Below are 24,677 nucleotides of genomic sequence, written 5' to 3' on the forward strand. Positions count from 1 at the left end.
TGGATTAAACACAAGTGAAAAAGAAAAACTGCCTTTGACGTGACTCAAAGTTTAGACACGATGTGAAGGATTTTCTTGCTGGATTCGTAGGAGTATCGCGGTTTGTCGGCTGCAGTTCATTCGCTGCGTTGGCAACATGCTCCCGAGGTGTGCGTTGTCTCTTAAAATCTTTTGGCCTGTTGTTATCCTTGACTAAACCTTCACTTATGCTGTCATTATCCAAGGGGGAACATACAAGGCAGCCGCCGTCAAAGTTAATTTAAGATTTATAGATCACAGGGGTGTGAGTTACAAATGAGGTTCTAGAACCTGCTTAAGCGCTTTTATTTATGCCTAGCATCTTTTATAAATTACACAGAAGTGCACTGTGGGGATTGATCTGAAGATATGATTTTTTTCCTTAATAAATGAAATTTATCACATGTGTGTTCTTGTTTCAAAAGCTTTCAGTTGTTTGACAAGTAAGACGCGAAGAGAAATACTCTCTTTTAACCATCGCAACAACTTACATCACGCACGCCGCAGATCCATCTTGCGAGGCCGTATCGTATACACCGGACATCATAGTGCGATTCCCTCCGCAAGGCTTCCTTTGAACTCCAACACTTAGCTTGTTATCTCACTTTATCTTCCCACAGAGCATGTTACAGACGATTAAAAGCTCTATGTGATACTTGGGCTAACATCTCATTATAAGCGAGAGCCCATTTGTATTTCTTACCTCCATAGTTAGAGTCCACAAAGGATGACAGCTGACTTCCCCTCCTCAGCTTGAAGTACTCTTCTGGAACATACCCTCATTATAGAACCATAAAAAATGGCTCTCATTTGTTAGTATAACATTTTCAGGACCCAACGATGTTCTCGGGACATTTTCTTGCTGCAAAATAATGTGGCCCTATGAGGTTATGCAAGATTAATATAATTTCGCCGTCTCCTTTTTTTTCCTTTCTTGTTTTGTTTCGTTTGCGTGCTATTACTTATGCAGAGTGGCAGTTTGTCTCCATTATTTTAGGAAGATAATTGGTCAGATGATGTCTCAAGAATTCTCAGAAGCATCTGATCCTTCACAGGCCTTTGACCTTCATCACTCCCCTCTAAATAAATTCTACAAAAGACTGTTTTGCCCTGCAGGAAAACAAGCAGCACTAATTACCATCATCTATTTTTCTATTCTGTTATGATGTAGAGAGTTGTGGAAATTTATAGTTGCAATAAAAGGAAAGGAACAGGCTTCTTTTTCTTTCGATTCCTCACTATCTGCAACATATGCTTCCCACTAGACGATCGCCAAACAAAAGGACAATAAGCAAAGCAAATCATACGACATTTACTCACAAGTTTTCCAAAGGGGCTGTCGGAGCCACAGCGGTTGCACACCTACTGCATCATTCCCCTAATGATCATGTCAGATCATGTCAATAAGCTAAGGGGGGAACAGTAGACACTCTTGGTGATCATAAATCTCAATCCTGGTATCAGTGTTAACAACCGTCGAGGGGATAGAAAATGCTGATGAAAACGCTGGAGCGCGTGTTACCCCTCTCGCTGACGAGAGACTGGAAGGCTCCTCGCCTTTGTCCATAATCAAGTTGTACTTCTCATTAGCTGAAAGGTCTTTATTAGCGACACCATTACAGTGGTCCGAGACACAGTGTTTAATTAACATCATCAGCATTGTAATTGTCATTTGTTTGCCTTGTCAGTTTAGATTTTCCAGGTCAGCGAGAAGCCGTCTCCACGCGCTCCCCTTCGGATGAGCCGAGATGCCTTTCGGATGCTGAGCGTTCGGCGAGGACGAAACGCACTCGAGGCTGCCGCGCTCAGCCGCTCCGCTGACCCCGGTCACACGAGGGAATGAAGATGCGACAGGCATGTGGAAAAGATTTTAGAGCATGATGCTCTCCTATTAGGCTCCGTATCATAAGAGAGACATTGTTAGGAAGCGCGTGAATGGAAAACAGGGTTTCTGTAGGAATGTGGCGCACAGTATTCATGGAAGACAGATGGCATCTGCAACCAGCTCTGACCTCTGCCTATAAATCTACTCATCAGTGAATATATTTACGTTATAAACATTACTTACACATGTCTGTCATTCCACATTTTCTTTTGTTTGGCTTTGTTTTTGTGCGTTTATCATCATGCATGTAATTGAATATTTGTATTTACATTTTCATGGCTCCTGTGCTTGCAAGCATTATATATATATATATACACACAAATATATATATAGTTGTCCCTTGTGTGTGGCCAGTTGCTGTCTGGTTTTACATGTCTGTGACTGCTCTACAATCTGTCTTTCATGGTTTAGAGTGGAAGCCGTCCAAAGCGCCCAGCTGCTTTAAATCAACACTCAATCACGGTTCATCTGATCGTAGCTTAATTCTTCGTGATCTGACCACCTCAGCGCTTCTCTGCTCACAGTAGCTGGCACTGGTCCGGCTCCACATCCGTCTCTATTATAAACATTGGAAATGTTTTTCTTATTTTGTTGAAGGGTGCAGATGGCATTACAGGACTGAGTGCAAAATGATCAAATTGTTTAATTTATAACATATATAATGCATTTCAGTGCAATTTATTCAGATATTCTATCTGAAAATAGCGACATGGGTACAAGCGGCTGCGCGTTCGCTCTGAAGCGCTTAAATTAAGTTACTGCTTGTGTTTGTTGTGCATTTGTTGTCAAATCTTTTTATTCTTTTCAATTGTTGAACGTCTGAATCAAACTCATTAGTTGCACTTGCATTTGAATCAATGCACATGTAAAGTCAGACACTACAGGTCTGAATGAAATTTTACCTTTGTCGTGATTTGTGCTGAGACTGAAATGTGTGACAGCGCGAGAAACAACAAAGCGGAAGATAGAAAATGGATCTTGTGATATTCAGAAGAGGCTTTTTTTCCACACTCCCAGTGTCTGACACATAATATGCAGAGGCCTTGAATACTGGAGCAAAATAGGCTGAAAGCGTGCTTCTTGTAAAAGACTAGAAAATGAAAACAAAAGGCGTTGCTCTGTGTCTCTGTTACCATGGCGTATCTCACTGTGCATTTGGGACTTGCTGCTGCAATATGAAGAAAAACCACAAAGTTTACTCTTTCTGTAATAAGCTGACAAAGAGAGCCACCCACCCCACCAATTCCAGATGCTGAAATCCCACTGTGAGAATGTGAGAAATTGCGAGACCCCGCAGCAGATTTATTCACCGCCGAGCTCTCTTTCTAGCGTTCGATCAAAAATATTTGCGCTCGCCATCTCCTGTTGTTGAAACAAATGAGAATTTTTACAGTTGCAGAAAGTTCCTAATGCTCCCTGAGACGCCTCAATCCTGCTTCTGATTCCCCTCAGTGCTTTGCTACAGGAAAAGATCTCAACAAACAAACTGTAACAAAAAAATCATTTAAAGTGAAAGAGAGCACTTTAAAGGGTTTTCTTAATGCCGCTGGACTGATTTCAAATAGTTTCCAGGGTACGAGCCGACCCATCCGGAGCAATTTGATCTGAATGTGTGCACAGCTAACCTCCTGTGTACGCTAGTTAGGTTGAATGTTCATTAATGAATGTCTTACCAATTCTATACCACATCAATAACTGACAATAACTATTACCACACAGCCCGGGCCCGCCTTACTTCATGCTTGAGACTGCCAAACGCTGACTGGAACTACACAACACGCACACAGTGTTAGTGTTACTGCTGAGTAAAGATGAATATAAATGAGAAAGATTCCTTAAATTATTAGCAGATAAATAATTATCCAAAAATAATACCCTCATTAGCGAACCTAATTATGTTGGAACTTTTTTTAAGCGCGAGTAAATGTTACAATTTAAGACGACTTTTTTTTTGTAAATACATTAAAAACTTTAATATTTGCAAAGCCAGGCTGCTATCTGCGTTATTAAAGCTAATCCTTCCTGCACGACTGAAACCCGGGAAATTGTTTATGATCCAACAGCGGTGGTAGAAATCCACGCTTGTTTTGCTTGCAAACTGCTTCGCCTTCCCATCTGCTCCCCGGGTTAATTATGTGAGTTTCAAATAATTTGCGGCTGCCGACTCCTCTCCTTTAAGTGGGGTCTACTGTGCTGAAATCCAATACCCACCTTCGTCCTCTTTTCCTCACCGCGACGTACATGTGCGTCTGATTATCCCTGCGCCTGGCATAACAAGAGAAAAGGAAAAGTCAACTTCAACAAGTAAGTGTCCCATTCCAAAAATACCTCATCGCATAACAGACCTCCACGGCAGGAAATAAGGTGCAGTCAAAGGTCAGGTTTAAAAAAGAAGCAAACAACTACTGGAGCATTTTTTTTGTTGTTTACTTTTAATATGACTTTGTCTGTTGACCTCCCGCGTGCTTCTACGGCGCTCTGGACAGTGTTTATCAGTAATTACACCAGACATAGCAAAAGTTGAGTGAATACAGGAAACTAGGCTTAATATACTGTACATCATTGTGTATAATACTGTAAGATAATACAGCGGGTGTCTGTCAGCGAATACGGCCACAGATTTAAACCATGTGAGATATTTTCCAGAGCGTAGATATGATCTTTCAAATTGCAGCTGATGTTATTGTTTTGTCTCTATCTGGTATTCATTGACTTTGCAACGTCAATCAAAACACCCCCCCTCCCTCCCCGTCGCATTTCCCCACTCTGCTCTTTCTTTCGGGTGAAAATCCCACGAAACAATCACGTTTAAGCACTGTTCTGAATTAGAGAACGTTAAAGCCGATTCAGAAAACAAAGGCTGTTCGCAGCCAGTGGTCTTTGAGTGCGCGCCTACAATACATACAAGATTACTCACTCGCCTTCAATGCAGACACTGTATACTCATTCTGCCGTTTCCCTCTGTGCTCTGTTCAGCAGATACCCACACAGGGATAGGGAAAGCCATTGTATCTAATTGCAATGGTTAGGATTTTGATTACACTCTTGCCTTGAAAGCACAACACTGTAAAAGAACAATTGCTCAGAGAGCACCGAGCAGCAGGAGGTGCAATTTCAGCCTCTTCTTAATGAGAGAACATATCAAAAGGTAAAAGGGAGGAATTTATACTTTAATTCCATTTCTGAAGTAATAAAATGTGGCGCCCTAATTTATTAGTTTATTAAAGGTGAAACTCATCGCAGGACTGTTTCTCTCGTCTTTGTGCTGCGTTTCATCTGGGTCTGTTTTCCTTGTGTTTCTGAAATTATTAATCTCAAAGCGGACGTCCCACGGGGGCCGAGTGATGTAATGTATTAATAAGATGACTATAATGTGCCGTGGCTTCTCTCGCTAGAATGGAACCAGTGTGGGCGCGTGTATATAACCGACCACGTGTCATGTGGCGTCGCGTCGAGGAAAGAATGCGTAACTTGCGATTTAACAAACCGCACTGGCAAATTTTTATCCTGCTTTCAAAAAAGCGACACTGACCAAGGTAAAAAGAAAAAAAAAGACTAAAAGAAAGTTATTGAAATTAATAAAACATGAAAAGCCTGTAACTTCAAATATATCCGATAAATATATACGTGTACATAACTGTCACAGCAGAGTTCAATGTAACAGGTAATTTGTTTTGTTTTATTCTTATTTATCATTGCGCGACCCTGTGTGGGAGGCCTTATTGCTGGGGCTGAATTGTCTCTGCCGACGCACTCGTACGTCTTTGATTCTACCTTCTCCATCCAGCAATTTTGCCGCGCTGACCTTGCTCGGTACAAAAGGATGTGAAGTGCAGTTATGGGTTTACATCACAGAGCGAAGAAAAACTGTCTGTTTTTCGCCTGAATGCTAAATGAAGGATGACACTGGCCTCTTCTCGCTCTTTTCTCATGGAAACTTTGTTGTAAAAACTCCAGCAAAACACTGATTAACAGAAGAAGAGCCTGCCTTTGGTATAAGGTATTTAAAAGAAAAGATACATCACGCTTTAAAGCATTCGCTACATGAAACAATAAAATGTAACAATGTAAAAATTACTCTGATCTCTGGATTACTGTATAATTTGTATCCCACCTTTACCTCAAGTGATCTGTGGGTTAATCCTACCCTCATATAAACCACGACTAACACATTATCTCAGTGTGTGAAGATGTTTAGCCTGCTTAAACATTATGTGACAACACTGGAGAGGCAATAGAAACAACAATAGACTATTTTACACCTGCACACCGGCAAGAAACAAAAGCATTAGAATTTATTTAAGAGAACCGCCCTCTACAAACTGATCCGAGCCCTTAAGATTTACCATTTCTGAAGTAATGTGGCAGCGAAATAATCAGCTTTAAGGTATGATTTATACAACAGCGCTATATGAAAGTGCAGAAAAGACTGTGTGTGATGTATGAGGGCTTCCATCCACAGCATCACTTTAAAGGATGTTTATAAATTAAGTACAAAGTAGAAAAAAATCATTTCTAATAATTGCAATGAAAGGAAATCTTGGCTGTATTTACACATTAGCATGTGAATAATCGTCACTGTCATCCTGAATTTCATGGGTGACTCTAAGAAAATGCACTTTCATCTTTAGCATTAAGATCGGGTCCTCGCGCTGTCGTCTGAACCGTTAACGCAAATTAAAAGTTTTAATTTGTGCGTTATTAGCGTAATTTTCGCAGGCGTGGGTCTCATGCGTCTTCAGCAAAACCTAAAGAATAAATCACACGCGTACGCCACCACATCAGCCGGTGCGGGTAGTTAAGTCATGTATTGTTTTGTGATTTATACTGTTTGCCTCCAGTCAACAGGCTGGGAAAACAACAAACTCAGAAGGTAAACAACAGCGATGCACCGGGGCATAGTCGCCTTGATTAATGAAAGGAAGTCAGATCTCATGCAGATTAGTGCAGCGGAGGACAGAGCATCCTCTGTGAATATTAATTTCCCTTGAAGAGGTGTTCTCGCCCTCCCTCCTCAAACACTGCTCGATATATTGGAGGAGGTCACCAGAGGAGGTCACAGACAAAGTTGTCTGGCAGCTAAATTAAAGTGCTTCATTAATGGACTAAAAAGGTAGTGAAACCAATCAGCGTTTAGCTGTTATTTCTTTGCCTTCATCATCCATCTCTGTGTCTTAATGGATGCCATTATGTCTAAAGAGGCCTTACTTTTTGAAATCAAATGAAGTATTTATTCCATCACAGACAAGCTGTCTTAAAATTACTGTTTTTCAGGTTTAATTCCAGCCAGTTGCTTTTTATCTAATTCATTCATGTTCATTCTTTGTATAGATTTTTTCTAGATGTCTTTGAGCTGTCTTGGATTTTTCACCCTCCCTCTTCTCCCATTCCTTGAAATGCCACAACTTTGGGCAATGCCTTTCACTCGAAAGTAGCCCATCATCCGATAACACTTTCTTAGTTGACTTTCTGGGATTTACTCTGATGTTCTGCCAAATTGATTCACATGCCCCAAATACACAGCATTTATTTGCAGAATATGGCGAGGACCTTGATGAAGCCCGGCTCTCCTAACAATGCTTTTAGCGCTCGTGCTGAACAATGCCGAGAATGACCTTGGCAGACTCAGGCACGAAAGCACACCCTCGCGGTGACTGATCTGAAGAGATAGCGAGATATAAGACTTATCCAGTCCTTTCACCTGTCAGTGTTCATGAGGGAGAGGAGGAAAAGAGGCGATTTCTGCTGCAGGGTATCAGTGACAGAGTGAGTGTGTCTGAGGAGATCGGTGTGGGAGATTAACAGCTCAGTCCATCTTTGTCACTAGTACCGCTGAACCTTGACACAGCTTAGAGGTATTACGAGGTCACTGAAGTAAATGACATGGCAGAACTGAATGAGGCGGACCAGGATGTACGCAGATACCTGCAGGAATCGATTGGTAGGGAAAATTGTACAATCATCACGCCCAGCGCTTAAACAAAGGTATCTCATTACAGGCAGAACAGAGAATGAGCCTCCACTGTTTTTACAACACTGTTGTGATCTTAAAAATATAGTGCAGTTAGGATTTAATGTTGCAGCCATGCACCATTGTTGGGAAGTCCTTTGAAAATCAATATCTCATTCAGGAACAGCAGGAAATACACATAGCATGATTCAAGGCATTGTCAGGGTGTCTCTGAACCAGGCTGTGAGTAAAAATAAGTTTCTTTAGTAACACCGTCTATGCTATGTGGTGTTACTATATTCATGGAGTTAGAGAGTATTTGGAGTTATACTTCGACTGCAGTGTAAATTGTATTATGTGGGTTTTGCAGTGCCAGCCTTGCTCAGCTGTCTGGTTAATACTATCATCAAACACTTTTTCCTCCAAAGATGGAACAAACGCCGTGTCTGGTGTGAATCTCTTTGTCTCTTCTGACAGAATGTTGGAGAAGTAAAAGCCAACAAAACTAACAAGCAGGTCTCTCAACAAACTGTGTGTGTGTGTGTGTGTGCGTGCATGCATCTGAGCAACAACAGCGTGCACACACCTGTGTTTGTGAACCTGTTTATTCATCCTCCCACAAGGCAATGCTACGTTGGAGTTGTTTCTGTAAAAAAAAAAAAGATCCCCTTCATTCGCTATCAATAGCAGCCTCAATATCAGCTGCTATTACGTTAGATTTCCAATGGTTCTTGCTCAGCACAGTTTTGAATAGATTAAAAAGGAGCTCAGAAGGTGCCCAATAAATCAAGTGCAATGTAATGACTCAGACGTCTGTGTGCCAGAATCGTGCGTGCAGGATATGAAAAAGTCCTAATGAGCTTGATAGAAGTTAGTGTAACTTTGCAGCCCCAGCTGCCTCCATCCACCCCCACTCTTATAGAAAAACTAGTTTCTGGATAGCCATGGCAGGGGTGGTAGATGTAACGAGGTTAGGTAACCTGTTAGTGAGCAAATAAGATCAAGGTGCGTTTGTTGAGTGATAACAGGAATAAAGCAGTTGAAAAACACATTTCTGTGCATGCATGTGTGCATGCGTATGTGCATGCGTGTGCGTGTGACGCAAGCAATCAGATGTTGCTTTGTCTTTTGAGTTATTTCTAAGAAGATGCATTCATTTTGAATGTTAAAATCTCCCTGCAATATGGTAACAAGGAGCAGCAAGTGAGCACTTTGAGACAAACTGGTGAAGTAAATTTGCTCGGAGGATGTGTGGGGATGTGTGGGAGTGTGTATTCTCCTGTGAGTGTGTGATGGAGAACAATTGAGTGAGCACTTGCTCACTGCTCTTGGGCGCACAGCAGGTGATGATAAGGAACCATGACAAATACACACACTCACAACCATTTACAATCTGAATAGCAGTCATATACTGTACATTTCAGCTAGTAGCCGAGCGCTTGCACTGGCATCCATCACTGACATAACAGGTGGCCTGGAGCTGACCAGGACAGAGTTGTGAATATCAAACTCAAATGTGTCACAAATGAGCATTGGATTATACACTTCCCTCTGTCCAGTCTCAGTGTTGGACTGCAGCATTTTTGTGCTGCGAGGCTGAAACTACAATTCAGTTTGATTGCATTGTGAAAAGACTATTTTGCAATTCTAGGATGCCTGCAAAATACTGCGTGCAGCTGTGGAAAATCTCTGTTCCACCTCCTTTACTATGTAGCAGTTGGATATATTACAAGCACGCTCCCTGTCTGCAGTGGGCTGGAAGATAACCGATGTTCTCCCCAAGGAGAAAACGTATTTCCTCCTAAAAGAGTTGCCATAAATATCGACTTGATTTACACTAAAATGTACACCTGTGGAATTCTAAAGGGCGTTTAATGAGACAGACTAACAGCCCAGTGAAGTGTCCATGAATCTCCCCATTTCTCTCCACCCATGGAGGGGGATGGAAATTCATGGTAAACTTTATATGGGTGCAGCAGCCTTAGAGTGACTATATATCCAGAGCTGCCACATGACATTACACTTCCCCATATGTTTGGTGCTGCTTCTCGTCTCCTGTCCTGCTGCGTAGTGTGCTTTTGGTCTCTCTCTCTGTAAAGGGCAACGTTCCCGAGGAGTGCTGTGTCTGTCACAAAAATACAGTAAATCCATCTGGAGCTGGACTGTGAGCATGTGTGTGTGCGACTACATATACACTGTATACATATGTGTGTATCTGTATGCAGACAATTTCTCATATAAAGCCAGATTCATTTCACTGCTGCTATTTATCTAAAACTGTGGAATAAAGCTTAAAGGCTATTTAAGAAAATTAAATTGCCAAATGTTATAACACATCACAACACATACAAAGACTGAGTCAGAGGAACAAAATGCTTGTAAGCAAGACAAAGAGCGAGATGTCAAACAAAGGCAGTATAAATAAGGATAACACATTGTGAAACAGCAGTAGCATGCAATGACACTTTTAAAGCAAAATGAAAAGGTCAGGCGAGTTTTACGGGCAGATATACAGACACCCCGTCCCCTTTAAAGCCTCTTCTTTCAATGAATAATACCTTTATGTTTCTCGGCATAAAAATTCACCACCCTAATAATTTATTCAGGTGTGTTTCGTCCTCATTGACCAGACAAATTACACCACTAAACCAAAGTGTTGTGGCGTGCTGAAACGAGCACGGCACGCTCTTTTATCGGCTGTATAAAAGGCAGAAATATGAGTCACAACGAAGCTCGGGGATTGTAAACAAGACACAATGAAAAAGTATTTATCCACACAGACAGTTTTAAACAAACATTTCCCTACCATATTTTCCAAAAAATCACTCGCTTCTGTACGTGCTCCAGTAGTGCACGAAGCAGCTGTCTTAAAAAGGTGTCTAACATGAAGTTTGCAGCGTGCAGTGCTGTGTGACTGTGCATGTGCATCTCCCTGTCTATTTGTCTTCTGAATGTTTTGCTCTCTTCTCGGGAGACTCGCAAGACATTTGGTAGGCATATTTGCCATTAAAAACAGGACCACATGGGACACTAGCTAAAGATAGGAACCAGGAAACAGCTCCAGCAACTCAAAGCATATGTGGTTTGATATTCCATTTGATAAGTTTCTACATCCTGAGCTAAATTATTTAATAAATATGTATACTAGTCCTGAGAAGCACCACATGATTTCTTTATTACATTAGGTAAAAAAATGTAATATTCAGTAACATTTTAACTTTTTCCCCCTTTTTTTGGGTCATAGTTTCAGGCAACAACTGTGAATCAGCATATAAAACATCCACAGAAGAATCTGTTTAGCATTAAATGCAAAATTCAATTAAAAATACAAAAAAATGCAAGGCATATTATACAATCCTAGTGCAACTGGTTACAATTTGGAATACATTAATAATTGTTGATGTGTTTATTTCTACAGCAGGATACAAAAGATGTTTGCCCTTAAGAATGACTCAGTGTTTATCCAGTGGAAGTTTCCTCCCACAAAGATCTGTGCTGGGTGTTCCAAAGTAATGCATTACTGTAAGTACATTACATTTGTCTGTAACACAATAAATTAACAGCTAACTCCACTAAGCTCAATAATCACATTATGGTTACTAATCAAACAATAATGGCATTTCCTGTAGCCATAATGGGCTCAATAAGCTACAATGAGTGGACAGAAACAAACAAAAATCAGAAAATGTGGTCTAAAAAATTTTTTTTTGGACAAAAGGACAAGAAAATAATAGGAACGTAAAGCCTGCACCCAGACAAGAAGCAACTATCCACTGCTGCAAACACAGCATTACTTCTTTGCAAACATCTGCAAGGACAGCAGGCTTACTTCTTCTGGACACAATCCAGTCAGTGACATTTTAGAGTTTGCTGCAGTTCTCCACCAAGTACAAGAAGAACAACAAGAGATAAAGCTATTATCCAAATTACAAGTACAACTCAGTGTTGCCAACTCCTCAGTAAGGAAAATCGCTATTGGCTGTCCTAAAAGTCGCTAGAAGTCGCTAAATGATGTCATCACCTAATTTGCATAATTAGTCATGCTAATATAATTGTAACCTACGCTGTTGGAGAGAGAAATAACATCTTGGAAGAGACATAAAGTGAGCAAAAAAACGTCCTAAATGCATTTAGAATTTATTTAGAACTACAAATTAAATTTCTTTTAGCAATTATTGTTTTTTAATGTCACAATTCCAACCCTGCTCCTTTACAAAAGCAAAAGTGACCCGAAATAGGCACTGTGGTGGAGTTACTTTATGTGTGTGTGTGTTTATAAGTAGTTTTATACCTTGTGATCCACAAAACAGCATAACAGTAAAAGAAGAACTGACTGCGTTACAGTCAGTGCGGAGCCGCGGCTTCACTCATGCGCGGTTCATTTGCAGTTTGGACGCATAGGTGTGAACATCTCCTGCAGCTGGGGGAGGACTATCCTCCGCCCGTGAGTGCTTTAGCACGGGTGAGGTGCCCAAGGCAGCACCGCTGCTTGTTGAGAGTAAGAGCAACACGCCCTTTCACGTCAAGAAGTCGTCCAAGGTTTGGAGGCCTATCTCCCCCCACCACTTCCCCTGCCGGGGGCGGACTCCCTCAGACATCGGTGCGTTGGTGGTTCTTTGTGTCCGGGGGTGGGCGTCCGGGTACACACCGGCTCACTCCTTGGCGGCTGCTTATCGGGGCCTGGAGCCTGGGGCTCGCTTGGGCCACCTCGGAGGTGGGGTGCCCCCGGCCTCTCGGCCTGGGGCTCGGTCACTCAGGCACAGCTGGCTGCCGGCGGAGCTCACGGGCACGTCACTGCAGCCCCCCCTGGCTTCTGCTCCGTGGCTGCTGGGTGACCCCTCATCTGGGACTCTCCTCAGCTCTTTCTGGGACAGTGGCGCGGCTGCCCCTCTGTTGGTCTTCCTTGGTCTCTTGTGTTCTGGGGGCCTCTGGATGTCTGGAGTTTTGATCTCCTCCATACCTGCTTCATGCCCTGGAGGACGGGGCAGTGGCCCCCCACACCCTCTAGCAGATCATTACATGAGGGAACCTTTTAAGAAAACAAGCGCGTCCATGCTCACAGGTGTACACACGGGTGATCACACACACAAACTACACCCTTTTTGGCTCCTACCTCAATGCACACTGTGCTGTCGATCTTACGTGCTGCACAATAATGTTTAATATTTAGTAGTTACTGTCATATTCCCATATATCATTGTGATGTGGTTTATTGTATTACTCTCGTTTTCTTCTGCTTGTTTTCTTTTTTCTTTCTCAACAGGTGATCCAGGTGATCGATATATGTATTTATTTTTTTATTTATTTATTTTTTTTCTTCTGCTTATTCTGTTGGTTTTTGTTTTTTGCCCTTCTCCCCCGTCCCTCTTCTCAACTGTCTTTCTTTCCCTCTTTCTTTCTCCCTTTTCTTTCCCCCAGTCAAATCTGTCCCGTATTCAGCAAGTGAAAATAAAATAAAGAATAAAAGGTGAATCAAATGGACCATTACGGCAAAGCTGGGATGGTCAATTTGGTAAAGAAAAACCGTTGGGCATCTTTCTTCGCCTTTAGACAATAATTCTGATGGCAAAAGAGCCAAACGGGACAGGCAAAAAAAAAAAAAAAAAAAAAAAAAAAAAAAAAAAAAAAAAGAAGTCGTCATAAATAAGTTTCCAATAACACCAGAAAATATCGCCAGATTTGTCGCTAGTCGCTTTTTAGGGAGAAAAAGTCGCTAAGGGGTCTGAAAACTCGCTAAATATAGCGACAAAGTCGCTAAGTTGGCAACACTGGTACAACTATGCTAGAACTTGGAGATCATTGTTATTGTAAGAATGCCCAGACTAAGCTGTTACTGGCTTGTCCGTTTCTTGGGTTTTTTTCTGCTAGCTTGCTAGCTAGCTAACGGACTCTGATCAATGTGCATTAGGCTAAATCAGCAGAGCTGGACGTGAAGGAATTTTGTTTCACCTACAGAAAATGCCCAGGCAAGGCTGCACTGAAATTTCGAGTTATCTCAGAATCTCGTTACATGTCTCAAAATTCTGACATACTACTACTTTCGATTTATAACTGACAATGCATATCAAACATTTTGAGTTATTTCTGAGTAAGTCGGAATTACAAGATATCTAACTTGAAATTTCAAGTTATTAAGTTGCTATTTTGATACACTAACCCAAAATCTAGACTTACAGATGATAGAAATTGGTGGTGGAAACAAGATTCTCCTGGACTGGCTAGGCTGCTCTGCTAGCTATTTTATAGCTAGCAGAGCTAGCTATATGCTAAGTTAGCATATTTTAAAAAATAAAGTAAACACAGTAAATAGCACAATGCTAGTAGAAGTTTAGTATTCAAGTGTCTCCCACCCACATTTATAGCAGGAGTTATTTAGTCTTAGTTAGTTTTTTGTTTTTTTTATATAGTTAAATAAGTAACTGTGTAACTCACCACTGTCTTGCTTTTTCCCTCTTCGTTTTTTCTTCCTCACAGGAGGATAACTCCTCTTAATTATTTCTGATTGACTTACACTGTTCAACATTTCATATGCCACTCACTCACTCATTGGGAGTGACTAGAGCCAAGTGGGACTCTTTAGGGAGGTCAGGTCATTAAAAACTTTACATTTCCTTGGCTTTAATTTAAAGTTTTGTTCCCAAAACTTGCCTTGCCTGGGTCCCCATGCAGGTCCCTGAGATCCCTGCTATTCTCCAAATTAGTTAACTGTGGAATCTGTGTGAAATAATTTGCTTTTGTTGTTTGCAAGAAAGCACAGAAGGTTGTGTACCTAAGTTCTGAGATCCCGCTGCTGTGTCGGATGAGTTAACTAATTAAAAAAAACCATGCATGGTGTTTGACCCATTCATAATTAAGTGCAGCACATTCCTCAAATTACAAACTGCAGATTGAACCCACATGTCATTCTTGCAGTTGCAGTGTAATGGCTTCAGGTATTCAATCCAGTCAGAGGGAAAGACCTTTAACATTTTACAGGTGGCCGAAGATGACATTACATGTAGAAATAATGCTGGGACTGTTCTCTAACCAGAATATACTTTTGAATAACAGAAAGGCTTTTGTTTCAGCAGAGGGAAACAATATGTAAGGTTAATGCACCTAAATGAAAACAATTTTGCTGTAATTGTAATATAATCTGTAATTGTCAGTCAGGAAAATGTTATTATTTCTGCACTCTCGGTCATTTTATGTCAGATTGAACTCTAGGATTGCACTGCATAAACAGTTAAACTGCACCACTCCTCCTTTACCAACGCATGCAGGTTCTTTAGTAGCCATGACATTCTCAAACCCTTATAAAATAAAATAAGAAGCATCTGGTTATGAATGACAGCACAAGGACACGGTGTTTATGTTAGCATAGGATTAGAAGCTTTGATTCACCACTTTGATTCGTTCTTCTGATTTCTTCCGATAACTTTCGTTGTGATTCAGGTTGTCGAGATGTCAATAAAATGAAATCGCAAACACTTAACAAGCCTGAAATGCATGTTTCTCAGTTGTTATTTGTTTATTCGTGTTGTTTTCCTGTATTTCTTCTTTGTCTGCAGTGGCGATCAATATGCATCTGCTTATTGATTTGTGCGCGCCAACTCATTGTTTTCTGATAATGAGAAAACACAAGGTGTCCTGTGTGCATGCTTTCACATACACACAACAAATCGTTTTCCCCACACCTACAGAATTTCACTAAACGTGCCAACTCGTCTGTCTGCGATTTGAAACTAGAAGCACATGTTGAATATTTTGACCCTGACCTAGTGTGGTCATTGCTGTATGTGTGTTTTTCAGCAAGTGCAGAGCATGCTTTGGGTGTGCTATATAATTGCTGCTTTCCAGTGAAAAGTTCTGCAGATGTCACCCTGATATTATGATTTACAGACATGCCTGCCAAGACCAAGATACTCTGTCAACTTCTATGGCAATTGCCATGCATGTAGCAAAGACATGTGCGGCTGAGGCTCGCTTTCTGAGAAAACACTTCCAGGAAGACACTGCGAGTGTCTCAGCATGTATACCTGCCCTATCCTGCTGCCATTCCACAGTAAATGGCTATTTATCATGGCAGGGACGGATTTGACAGCCTCTACCTACCTCTTGAATTCAGCCGCATTCACAGGCACTGCACAGGGTAAATTATGCCCTCGATTCAGATAGAATCAGCCTTATGAGAGTACAACAATTGGTTGGCAGATTGGTCTATACAGTAGGTAGCAGGGCTTTCTAACAACTGAAAGGCTGTTGGCTCAATCTTTTGCAGTGACAGGGGACTTTATTCCAGCAGTAAGATGACAACTGGTGGGTGGATGCTATTATACTATTCATCTATGAGACTCTGTATAGCTGCTAAGATGTTTTCAAGCCATGTGAAAAACAGCCTGCTCAGAGAACATTGTATTATAGCTGACCCACAGGTTTGATTAATAGGAAAGATTGTGTAAACAGTAAACAATATCACTGTGACGACTTACAATTAACAGCTTGTATTTTGTTTCCATTGGACAAATGCCAGGACTGATATTTGTCTGTTTTACACACTTTCTAGATATTTATTTTGATTTCACAACAACATGCTATACTGTGCAAAAAGTCTTGATCCACCCCGATTTCTAGGAAAATGGGAAACAGGCGCATTGATTTAATGACACATGTGCATTAGGGCTGCCACAAACAATTATTTTGATAGTCGACTAGTCACCGATTATTTTAGCGATTAGTCGACTAATCAGATCATCATCCATTGGACGTAAAACGTACAGCTTATTGCACCAGCAGCATTTGCTCTTATATAACTATCATTAGCTTACAGCTTTAAGTGTTTAAGGTATGTGCTAACTAAAAATAAAGACAAGATGATAGTTTATTAGAGTTTAATGAAATTTGCAGATTGTTTCGGTGAAGTTTAATAAACTCCTTGCTATCTAAAATATAACAGGACACCGGAGTAAATTCTCGAGCATCTCACACTTCTGATAATCAGCTGTCTGCTTGACGTTTATTCAGCTGTGTAAAAACTATAACTTTAATCTCAGCCAAACCGATTTACTCAGGAACAAATAAAATACTAGAAAAAAGCCAAACAATAACATTTTTAAGTTATCTAAGTGACTTATATATCATGTTTAACCTGAGTAGCGAAAGACGGCGGTGAGTTTGAAGACGATTTGCCGGGAGTCCGGTGTTCTCACGGCTCTAGTGAGGCTTGCCCCCGGCTAGCTATCGAGCTAGTGGGTAACAGACGTCTCTGAAAACGTCGGAGCGCTTTTGAAAATATGTGGTGTCTTGATAAACTGAGCAGATATTTGAGGTTTACACAGCTACATTCTCGCCTGAAAATATGTTAAACGTTTATTTTGTGACCCAGAAAGAATAATAAGAGTAATATTAAAACTAACTAGCTGCCGCCATTGTTGGAAACTGAGCTGGGCCGCGCTATGAATTCTGGGACACAGCTTCTTCTTCTTCTTCTTCGGGGTTTAACGGCAGCTGGCATCCTTGTACATGCAGTGCTGCCATCTTCTGTTTCAGTCCGTTATTACACTCTTAAATCCTACTACTTATTCCTGTGGCTTTTGTGATCTTACAAAGCTTCAAACGACGCGTCGACTATTAAATCAGTCGTCGACGATTTTGATAGTCGAAGTAATCGTGACTAGTCGACTAATCGTGGCAGCCCTAATGTGCAAACATACATGGAAATACAGTTTATACAATTCTAAGGAGCTTCCTGTGAGCACCTTTACTCTTTCAGTGTCGGCTGCATTTTGATTTGTCAACCATGTTGAGGTCTGTGGAGGCCCAAACCATGACTGATGGTGTTGCAGGTATGCTTTAACTGCCAGTGTGTTTTGAATCATTGTCATGCTGAAAAATAAAGTCATTGCCAGTCAGATACTTTGCAGATGTAGGGATGTGACAGCACATTTCTATGTTCATAATTCCACTTATTTTGAGGAGATCCCCAACACATCTGAGTCCCAAACCATGAACTCCACCTCCACCGTGTTTTAGAGATGCCCATCAGCACTCACTGGTGTACCTCTACCCTGACATCCTCCATAAATATCAATGCAGTTTGTAAAAAAAACCCCAAAAACTCATTTGGATTCATCACTCGATGGGTTCTTGTGTTATTTGGCACAATTCAGCCTGTTTCCCACTGAGAGACTTTTTGACGAGGCTTCAGTACATGAACGCTTCAGTCGATCCATCTACAACAGTACATGGATCAACTTGGCTACGTTCACTCTGCAGGTCTTGATGCTCAATTCCGATTTTTTGATCAAATCCGATTTTTTTGTCTGCTCGTTCACACTACAAATAAAATGTGACAGCAAACGCGCTCTAGTGTGAACGCTCAAAGCGGCCGCATGCGCAAAAGAAGACGTCACACACAACGCGCTCTGTTTAGACCCAGAGCAACAGTATTGTTTGACTGATGGTCTTAATATAAAGACTTCAGACTTTACGTTTCCCAATTTTTGCTTTAAGTTATTTTGTTATTTACATAATAATGTAAATAACCTAATAATGATCCTTATTGCTGTTTTAGAGGAGCGATGCTTCAAAGGATGGTTGCAGATTTCTGTCAGAATCTGCAGATTATACAGTACAAAGAAAATGTTCACGTTTCTCCAACGTTGTTCCCAACAGTTTCACTGACATCTACACGGGATGGCCAGGAAGCGTTCACCATGTCTTCTCCGGCGCTGATAATTAACGTCTGTCTTTAGTCAGTGACGTAAAAGACGGATTTAATGCAACCTGACCGTTCAAACAGCAGTCGCTTTCTAAAACATCGGATATGTATTGGATTCAGTACCACATACGAAAGTGACCCAGATCTCGGATTTGAAAATATCAGATTTGCACCGTTCATACTGTCACACCATGATCGGATATGAGTCGCAGAGGGTCAAAAAAAAATCGGATTTGATGCGCTTTTGCCTGCAGTGTGAACGTAGCCTATAGGACCAGATGCATCCCTCAGGTCCTGTGTCAGGCCTTTTCTGGATTTGTTCTTATGTTTTAAGGACATGACTTTCAGATATGTTCATCTGCTGTATTTATTTATATTCTAGGTCTGCCGCTTCTTCGTTTGTCCTCGACTTGTCCCGTTTCCTTTTGTTTTTAGGACAAGCTGCACAGCAGAAGATATGATGAGTTTTTTGCAATCAGCGCGTTGGTGCAACATTTGGCACTTTTTGTAGATTCAAATAAAGAGATTGAAACAAATTATCTGTTTTTGCGACAGACTGGTTGATCATTCGTTCATCCTTGAGTTAGTTTTTTAAAAAATATATAATTAAGTGATCCATAAGGTAGTGTTAGGTGTTAACAAACAAAGAAAAAGAGACACAAGACTTTTGTAGATCTAGGAAACAAATAGAACTGTCAACATATTAGTTTAAGTCAAATCTATGAAAATGTATATTTAAAATTGTGTGAAATTCTTTATGCAGCTGACTAGAAATTACTGTTTACGTCAAACTGTTATTTTTCATTTCTTTGAACATCAGTCATTGACCATGGATCTGAAGGACTGCAGCTGAAACTTAAGCTTCACAGGCCATATTTGTGTACGAATACTGCTCTTTCTTCTCTTTCTTATTTGCCCTACTCATGCCAGATTCATCCCCCAGACTTATTAGAATGGCTTTGACCTCATTATTCTGCATAGAGCCAGCTGCATTCTCCTTTTTAATATCAACAAAAGCTACAGAAAAATGAGGTGTGTGTCTGTCTTTGTAGGAGGTGGGTATCGGTCATCAAAATGTCTCACAAGCTGTGAGCTGGATAGAAATGAGAAAGAGGGAAGATGAGGAGGTACAGTGGCCATCAGGGAAGTGTGGGCAGAGAGGGGGGACGAGACGATGCAGGTGTTTGGCTGCTTTCTGTGGAGCAGGTGTGTGAATGGCTGTGTGCGCTCTCTAGCGTAAGAGTAATGCTCGCCAGCAAAATAAGCTTGAAATAAGCACTCACACCACTCAGATTGAGGAGAATAATTTTGACGAGGGACAGCAAACAATTACCATATTAAAGTCTTTCCCTCAAAAAACAACACCTGCAAACCTCTGGTTTCAAAAGCTGCATCAGACACAGAGGAGATAGGTGTGGATGCCCCTGCCCCGTCTCTTCATGTTTCCTTTTCTTATCTCGTGACAGAGTCCTCCTCACACACTCTAATACTAACAGTGCAGGTGGGCTGCAGCGTGCAAAACCAGTTAGGATTTAGAAAGGATCCTTGATATAACCTTCGGTCATTATGTGGCGTTCTCACTTTTTGTAGAGCTTTGTTAAACAGATTGGTTAGTGCGTCAAATCTGCCTTTGATGTAAATGAACTAAACCACAGAGATGCACACATAGATATGCTTACACACAAATACAAAGCAGCCAGAGAGTTTTGTTTTACTACTTAATATTTCAATTTGCTCACAAGTTACTTCCTTCTTATCCTTAAATATATTACTATACGATTTGTGGTCATGCCACAGCTTAAGCTTCACGCTACACAGTAAATCGTTACATAGATGTGATACGTGCAATGTATAAATGCAAATATTGAGTAATTTCTATATGATGTAAACACCTGTTCCCTTGCGAGTGGACTTTCATCGTCACTAGAACAAAGGTTGATATAAAAAACCATCAGATTCACAATAGTCACAAAACAAATATGGTAATGAAAAGGGATGCACCGATACCGATACTGGTATCGGGGCCGATACTGTAAAATGTGTGTGTACTCATACTCGTAAAAGTTAACCGATACCATGAACCGATACCAACTTATTTCATTAATCAGAGGGTGGCTTGTCATTTCTGTTGTAGTTTTTTAGATTGGCCACTAGGGGGGCAATTATTATTTTATTTATTATTTATTTTATGATAATTATTTTGTTTGTTTGTTTACAATATGGACACTCTGCAATAATTTAAAAGCTTAATTTATTTGCAAACCTAATTTGTATTTATTTTATTCCAAACAGAAGTGTTTATTTATTATTCTGAAAGCTCGAGACAGTGCCAATAGTTCAGTGATATTTTGTAAAATTACAATGTGGAGACTCTGCAATAATTTAACAGAAGTGCTTATTTTTCACTTGAAATTTTTTTTGTGGTCATTGTTATTAAGATTTTTTTTTTTATCGGCAGAGAATAAAATAAAACCTGTCTTCCAATTCATTGCATTTGTATGTGTGTGTGTGTGTGTGTGGTAGAAGTATCGTTTTTTGTACTCTGTATCGGCAAGTACTCAGATCCAAGTATCGGTATCGTATCGGTTTGAGAAAATTGGTATCGTTGCATCCCTAGTACTGAACACAATCCCGAGGTAATGTGGAGTAATAACCCTCAATAAAGAATTTGTAGTAATAATCCTTAATAAAGACAGAGGTTACCCAGGTTTGTCCCCCTGCTAAGCAGAGCAGCGAAATCCTTTCCCCAACAGCAGAGAGCTGCTGAGAACATTAATATCAACCCTGAGTCTATGGACAAACTTCAAATAAGATCGAAAGTCAATAACACTTTAGTCAAAGTTAAACTCAAAAACTGAGACACAAGTTAAGAGACTCCAAAGTGGAATCTCAAATGAGAATGTCAATGCCCGTGCTATAAATACCCACCTTTCCCTGCTGTAGCAGCTGAGCCCATTCAAAAATCATGGCTATATGGCGGTCCCACGAGGGAAAGGTGTCACTGGAACACAACAGTGGAAGTAGTCAGCGGTTACCATGTAGCCTTCGCCGCGATACCCAGCAGTAAACATCTGTGCCATAACGAGCGCGAGCTCCAGAGGATGAGGCCTGGAAAGAATCCGAGCAGGCAATTAGACAACCTCAGGCCAGCTGCTCTCCATCCCTGCAGCAGCGGGGCCGTCTTCTCTTGGAGCTAATTACATAACAAAGACCGTCTTTAATCAGGTCTTGCCTGTCCCCTCCCCTAACCCCGCTCCCCAACAGCTTCCATCCTCCTTTTCCGTCCTTTTTCGCCCCTGCTCATCTTGTTGTACGTTCTACAAGATAAGCAATGAAGATATAAGACAGAAACAAACTCCCTGCCGATTGCCCGCCATGTTCGCACGGTGCTGTCCGTATATACGGTTAGCCTCCTGACCTTTCGTGTTCATTACGACCCTGGCCGTGAAAGAATCTGGGATGGAGAGAACAAGAACGCTCATGGAGGAGTTGTGAAATTTGTTTCTTTGTGCTGTGACAAGATAAAATAATTTGCTGCGACCAGCCGCGTGTAAAGTATTTGACACCTTGAAGGCAAAATTAACATTTTTCAACTTATTTTATCTTCAAATCTAATGGTGTATTTAGCATCCCAGAGAAATGCAGCTCTTCTAAACGGATTAAAAAAATGTTATTCTTTCAGCCTAATAGTTCATCGTTTCACATTTTATGAGAATTTCTTCTGGGCAAGATTTTGACCTGATGACATGTTTTAGGGTTTTTCCACAGAAAATTATGCATTCCTCCCGTTTGCAGTCTCGGGGAGTGTAGCTGTATAATGTAGTTGGATTTTTATGGGCCTCTCTGGGGTCTAATTAACCCCCAACATTTGGTAGCTTGAGCGTGTAGGATAATATACTGTATATATCCGATAACAAATTACTTTTTTGCTAATAAAAGTTATATGTTTGTTCACTTGGAGCTGAAAATCTTTTAAATATCTTTATGTTGTAAATGTAATGAGTTACCTTAATCAAATGTGCAATCTCCGTGTCAAAGAAAAGAGTAACCACTTCTAACACACCTACATATTGCATACTGGGATTTTCATAAGGTCAAGAATTGCTTGTGCAGAGCAAGTTCAGAGCTGATGAAGAAAGGAAACATTGGTGGGGAAGTCCTGGCATTTATCTTTTAATAGCTGCACAATTTTCTGACGAGTTATTATAACGGTTATCTTTTGATCCATTCGTTCATTTTGTCACCGTAGCTTAAAACGGTACAGACACAGATACTCTCATAAAACTTTACAGACGCTTCCTGGAACTCCTTACCTGTCCTTAACATCGTGAACACATCGTGAAAATCTCCTCTTGTTATTAGATGCATTCAATTTGATAATGAGTCAGTTTAATTTAAGACGTAACTTAATGAGTCAAATTTCTTGATTCTTTTGTTGGAAAATTCTTCTACTTTAACACTCGTTCATTAGAATAAATATTGTGGTTTTTACAGCTCTGATAGTTAATTGTAACTTGCTTTGGATTTAAATATCTGAAAAGGATGAAACGAGAACCCGAGCAACCCGAGCATCTCCATCCTCAAATCCTGCTAACTTGTTTTAATTATGACATCATAATATAATGACTGATATGGCAGAGAAACGTGTCGTTGTGTTAAAGGTTTTAGTTTAAGCGACCGTGGCTCAGGGGGTTGGGAAGCGTATCTGTAACCGGAAGGTCGCCGGTTTGATCCCTGGGCTTTCTGTCCTGGTCGTTGTGTCCTTGGGAAAGACACTTTACCCTACCGCCTACTGGTGTTGGCCAGAGGGGCCGATGGCGCGATACGGCAGCCTCTCTTCTGTCAGTCTGCCCCAGGGCAGCTGTGGCTACAACTGTAGCTGCCTCCACCAGTGTGTGAATGCGAGAGTAAATGAATAGTGGCATTGTGAAGCGCTTTGGGTGCCTTGAAAAACGCCATATAAATCCAATCCATTATTATTATTATTAAGCACATTTGGTTGGTAAGGACTTTTTATGGAGTTCTTATTTTTCACTCTTTGTACTTTTCCCCACAGAGATGACACTTCCCTGTACAGTTAATGATTTAAGTTGCGACGCTTCAGTATATATGAATAAAAAATTAGGTTTCATGACAATTACAATAGTAGCTGTAGTAAGCTGTATAGGCAGAGGCAGCTCGCACTGACTTTAGATGGAAGCAGGCCTGTAGGGTAACAGAAACCACACACTGGAGAACACTGAAAAAAAGAGCACATTGGATTTACTTAATTCACTGTTTTAAAAATGTTGCTTTAAGCAAAGGACAAGATTTGCTTAAAGCAGAAGATTTGTGTTTTCACTTGGGATCCGATTACATGTTTGATGGCATGGAGATCAAAATCTTGAAGCTATAAGGTATTATTTTTAAAGCACAATCTTTAAAACAGTTTTGAACCATCTATCCATATATGCATTCTGAATATTTTCTCTACACTCAAAGCCACGGAAAAATGCTCCAAGGCCTCTTTCCCCCTTGAATCGTGATTCTTGATAAACCTTAGTTGGTTATTCTTTTCTCTAATGTGTGCTTTCTGTTATCTTACAGGCCTGCTTCCATCTAATGCCATCAAAACATGTGAACTCAGGCTTTAATCAGAACCCAAGTGAAAGTTTCTTCAGATTTATACGCAGTCCCTGTGTAAATGTACTTCCTCTCTACACTGTATTTGAGGCCAGGCTATCTGCCCTGAAGAAGGCCATTGTCTCACCCAAAGCAGAAACATATTGTGCATATACATAGTTTAAAGTCCTGATGGCATCAGTGGGCCGTCTGCGTCCAACATTATTAAACCGACTCCATCCTGCTTCTGCCTCTCTTTGTCACTACGGGAGTCCGTATCCTCTCGTGCTGTCGAGGCGCATCCATTCTAAGTTGTAGATGAAACATCCATCACAGTTAATGTTCTTAAAGAAACTCTGGGTTATCCTAATTATCACAAACACAGACTAGCACAATTTACTTGTTTAATCAAATCGTGTGCTTTGTTTAATTAGCTGGATATGTGCACAAAGAGGGAGGGAAAAGAGCGACTTTGTAGAGGAGCGAGAGACTGAGAGACAGAGGGAGAAAGAGTGAGAGAGGTG

The sequence above is a fragment of the Neolamprologus multifasciatus genome, chromosome 15, assembly GCF_963576455.1.
Source record: "Neolamprologus multifasciatus chromosome 15, fNeoMul1.2, whole genome shotgun sequence".
NCBI classification, from domain to species: domain Eukaryota; kingdom Metazoa; phylum Chordata; class Actinopteri; order Cichliformes; family Cichlidae; genus Neolamprologus; species Neolamprologus multifasciatus.